A 5,549-nucleotide genomic window follows, 5' to 3' on the forward strand; every position below is an offset into this window, starting at 1 on the left:
AAAGGGTTGCTTTGGAAGAAACGGATTAAAGCTGGTATTGGTATGTTTGTATAAATGCAACAGTATAATCGGGCAAAGGCCTTGCTTCAAGGCTGGGTCATATTTTCCACATCAGCATTGGTCTGCCAGAGTCTGCTTGACATAAATTGGTCCACGGAGAGGCCATTTGAAAAAGATCCACATACACCTCCAGACTGATTCTGTGCTCCAACTCCAACACTCTCTAATCCAGATGGCGTTTGGTCAAATAGAAGATAGAAGATGGGAGCCATCAAGTCTCCATCTAGACCTTTCAGTTTCCCTTAGAATCAATAATGTCCTTTATCTTGGAAGGTTATCCGTTCTTCTAAAGGTCCAGCGAGTAACATATAGGACCCACAAGCATGTTTGAATATAAAGTGTACAGTATATAACACTTTAAATTCAAGCCTTTTTATATGAAGTTTAGGCAATGGCCCTGTTTTAAGGAGGCTGCCATCTAGTGTCACTATGCATGTACAACAGCCTGAAAAGATAAACCAACCAGAGTTTGCGTTTTGCAGACAACGCAACGGCGTAAATGAAGATGAACAAAATCCTTCCTGGCATGTGAAGGCTACTGTTTACAGCCTCACCATTGGACTCATTCTTCACTTTAGACCACACATTTGTACACACTTTCAAGACCATGAAGAAAAATCCTGAATCCAATCCAGATCAACACCAAAATATCCCCCAGAAGATGTTCCCAACGTCTCCAATTTTATCAAAAATCTGTCCATTGTCAGCAACTTCTTTCAGTGGGAAGCATGAAAGTCCTCACTATATTTTGTCCAACATCACACACAAGGTTTGGCTAGTGCACTTTTGGGGGCAAAATCGACTACCAGCATCATATAATTTAAAAAAATGAAGCTTTTTAAGAGCAAGTTAGTGTCACGGGACCTTGTTAGGTGTTTTTTATACCCTGCTGTAGTTGAAGTCCCTCTCCATCCTCATGTGCCAATCTTGTTTTTATCTGAGTCATCTTTCGTAGAAAAATGTCTGGCACACCGGCCAAGCGATGCTTTGGAGGTCATTCAAGATATTTCAGCTGTTGAAGTGATTCATCCACTTGGACCAGACGCTGAAATAAGTCATCTGTACAATCATTTGCTGACGGGTGGGTGATGCGGCTTGTGTCTGACGATACTGGGATGTTTGAGTCCCGCTCCTTGAAAGCCAAGTTTGTCTTTTATTAAAAACTACAGGGGTCCAGTTGATATCCAGATTTGTTTTCTTGTCGTTTGGATGTGAACTAAAGCACACGAGATGCCCAGACACATCATAATCTGGATGGCCAACGTATCATTGGATCTCCAGTTCCTCTGATCGTATCTTCTCTGCCTCTGTATAGCCTTTATTCATACACTCAGGGTGTGATCCTGCTTTCATGGCTTTTTCGAGATGGTCTTCTGCAAACATTGGTAGTCACGTGAGGTTATTTACCGAGTTACTGTTGTTACTTTTCAAACATTTCAAACGCGTCTGGCCATTCTCATCTCACCTCATCTCGCCGCCAACGTGAGACATTTTCTCCACGAAAAACAGCCGCTCTCTGGATAATTTCATTCATTTTTTTGGACCATTTTCTGTCCAGCCTGTCTGGCACTAACAGTCGCGCCCCATTCAGAGAAGAACTTCAGCAGGTCAACGTGTCTCATGTGCGTTCAGGTGCCACCATGCTGCTTACATGTTGTGCCTTATAAATTGGACAACATTGTACAGTATCTCCTTATGTAAATCAGTCCCAATCCTGCATGCGTTTCTCCAATATACGTCTCCTCTTTGATGTATTATGTATCTTCTCCTCATACATATTCACCTCCTCCTCCCGTATCTACTCCATGTTCTCCTTCATCCACAGGGAACCACATGTCATACACGCGTCCGTTTGACCTTCCCGTCAGTCTGAGCGTCTCCTCGCCTCAGTCGATACATCACCTCATCAGCATGGAGGCCATGTGCAACCTGCTCCAGGCTCCATGTGTCCTCCCACTGTGTGCTACTGCCACCTAGTGGCCAACACTGGCCACAACAGCTGGGTCATTGTATAAGAGTTGTGTCATATGATTTGTTGGCTATATTTGACAGCAACATTAAAGCCTTTTTCCTGAAGTCAGTTATAGTGGGTAATTGCTGCCTTTTCCATAAATTATAACTTTTATTGTTCAATGACACATTTAAGACTGACTGGAGTTGAAAAGGCTTTTCTCCTTTCTTTTTTTATTTCTGAATAAATCACCACCTTTCCTTTCATTTTTTTGACAGAACAATTTCTTTTAGCTTAAAAAGGTGCTCTGTAGAGAAGAATAATCCAAAAATGTCTCTCGCCCATTGTGAACGGGACAGACAAATGAGGACAAAATGTGAGGTGGTGACATTTTAAACCGGCTATCTTTTCTTGTCTGCCCTCTCGTCTGCTGTTGGAGCACATTATAAAGACTAAAGGAAAGTTTCCTAAAGTTCCTGCATTGTGTGGGTGGTGCAAATGTAAATGTGTTTAGCATTACTGAGAGGGGAAGACTTTAAAAAAAAGAAAAGGTGGTGATAAATGTGATATTCTCAACAGAGTGAACTCGATGTAAAAAAAAAACCTAAAAAAACCTTTGACTTAAAGCCAAGCGAGCAAATATATTAAAAGCAAAAAACAGCGTAGTACAAGCCCTGACCAATGATTCCATCTATTGTGAGGAAAAGTGTCATTATTTGCACACAGACTAGAATAATGTGAGCATTAAAGTCAGAGAACTTACTTTCCACCTTAGGTTTTTGTTTCTTTAGCCTCGTATTTGAGAGCATGTGCAGCCACGCAGGTGTTTTCACTCACTCACTCACTCACTCACCTGAGTAAACCCACCTGCAGGACCGTGTGAGGTTCAGTCCTCACTGTCCTGTTTGTCTTGTCACACCTGCATCATGACCTCATGTAAACTCCCAGCAGAGGTTTGTTTTCAAAGAGTACTGAAACCACCAGTGAGGGATGGAATGGATTTGCCATCCTCTCATTTCTTTCCCCATCGAAGGGTTCACTGAGCTTTTATCCACATTTACAGTATGTCTGTCCATATCCATGACAGAGATATCAACGTGCCTGAATCCAAACTTCAGCCTTTGATTAAACTTAAACTTAAATTATTACATTTATTTAATATATTTAATATTATTATATAAATTTAACTCCCAGTCCACACTGACAAGAATGAAAGTAAAAACAAAGATTGTTAATGTGACACGACCACTAGTTTCACAGGAGTTAACAGTCATAGTAATAAGTAAACGACACGTAAAAAGATGGTTAGTTAAAAAAGGTTATCTAGTTAGCTAACTAGAAGCTAGCTATTTAACTATCTAGCTATAGTTATTATAGCTAGCTGGCTAGATAGATAGATAGATAGATAGATAGGTAAATCTCTTATCTAGCTAGCTAACTAGAAGCTAGCTATTTAACTGTCTAGCTATAGTTAATATAGATAGATAGATAGATAGATAGATAGATAGATAGATAGATAGATAGATAGATAGATAGATAGGAAAACCTCTTATCTAGCTAGCTAACTAGAAGCTAGCTATTTAACTATCTAGCTATAGTTAATATAGCTAGCTGGTTAGATAGATAGATAGATAGATAGATAGATAGATTGATAGATAGATAGATAGGAAAACCTCTTATCTAGCTATAGTGTCTAGCTAGCTAACTACACGCTAGCTATTAGCCATTTTGCTCTATTTCTAGCTAACTACATAGATAGATAGATATATAGATAGACAGATAGATAGACAGATAGATAGATAGACAGATGAATTATATCATTTCCAGTTTTCAAATATGTGCTTTTATTTGGTTGTTTTTTGGTATCTGTTTGCTTGTGTTGAAGATGTCTCGTCCACACAAGGACAGAAGCAACACTGGCCATTTGTAATTACGCTGGATGTTTTTCTCATATTTCTTTTGGTCTCAGCACGTTTTCATGTCTCTTGTCAAAACCACAGCGAGGGCCATGACAGGCTGGGAGGACGATGCACTCGTCCAGAGCAGCAGCAGCAGCAGCAGCAGCTCTTTCTCCACTGACTTCACAGGGACTCTGACTTTTTTTCTAAATATGTGTCTGTGCAGCCGCCTCGTCCTGACAGATCTCCACACAGAACTCTGTAGCGATGACAATGTCCCCCGGGCAAACGCAGTCCTATTGTTCTGCCCTTCGCCTGGTTTGGAGACGAATGACTCAAGACGTGGCTTTGCATGAACAGAGACAGCTCCAGTGCCTCCATACCTCCACGTCGCCTTCAACCAACACTCAGCCTCTCCCTGGAGATCTGCTCCCGCTGCCCTCAGAAGACTCAAAGTGACATTTCCTCTGCTGCTCTCTGACAGTCGTCATCTCTGCCACAAGCCTTCTGCCTTTCACAAGACAAAGTGAGCTCATCATAATATTATTTTTCCCTCACTGTGGCTTTGTTTCCTGCCATAAACAAGTGATGTTACCATTTTTATTTATAGGCATGGCAAATTCCTCTGAGGAGAAAAACAAAATGTCACCATTCTGACATTGTGCTGCATTAAAATTCAAGTATCCAAGCATTCATTGTTGTATGGACAAAATATAAGCAAAACTGTGGGTATAAGATGTGAACAACATCCTGCTGGTGAGACACACTAATTTATTTATTTCCACATTGAATGGAAATTTAAATTCAAGAAGAGGCCAAAAAAAGAAAGAAAACCAGGACAAAAACAAACAAAAGACACTCTAAAATGCCGTCACCACCAGGCGGCGCTGTTTTCAAAAATGAATATTTTTACATCGACGTCTTCAGGACTGGACTACAAAGAGAAATAGCAAGTTCGGTTCGGATTGGACCTTCGATCTCAAAGTTATAACAGTTTAGTTTCTTTGTGGAGAAACATCGGAATTTTTCGGCGGTTTTGCTGCTCCCTCGCACCTACACCGTGTGACACTGAGTAAAGTTTTTGGTAACTTTTCATCCGTATCTTGTCCAGAGTGACCTCACCAAATTTGAAGATGATTGCAATGAAGCTGTAGGAGGAGTCCGATTGGAAAATCCCCAAAATTGGCTCCAAATTGAGTCCATGGGTCATTATTTACTTGCCCTAAAATTTACTTCCATGCAGAATAATGATAAAAAACACCAACTGAGACTGATTCAAGCATTACCAGGTGTCTTTTACCCAATTTCCCCAAAGTCCATTCAAATGTCCTTACGTGTGATCCTTGAGCTGCAAATGATATAAAATGAACTCTTTCATTCAACTTTTTATGAGTCAAAAACAACATGAATTTAAAGGTCATGAACACGTTAGTGCACATGTGGTTTTGGTTGCAGTAATTATGGCGGCATCTCAGAGCTTTTAATGAGGGAATGATTCTCTGATGTCTAAATGCACCTTTACAAGGCAGCGAGTCACTGCTGACAACAACAACCATGCTGGAGACGATGAACGTGAACACAGACTGGATGTTTCAGAGGCTCAGACGTATGGAATACGATATATATAAGCGCACACGATA

This window comes from Solea senegalensis, linkage group LG2, assembly GCF_019176455.1.
Source record: "Solea senegalensis isolate Sse05_10M linkage group LG2, IFAPA_SoseM_1, whole genome shotgun sequence".
Lineage (NCBI taxonomy): Eukaryota > Metazoa > Chordata > Actinopteri > Pleuronectiformes > Soleidae > Solea > Solea senegalensis.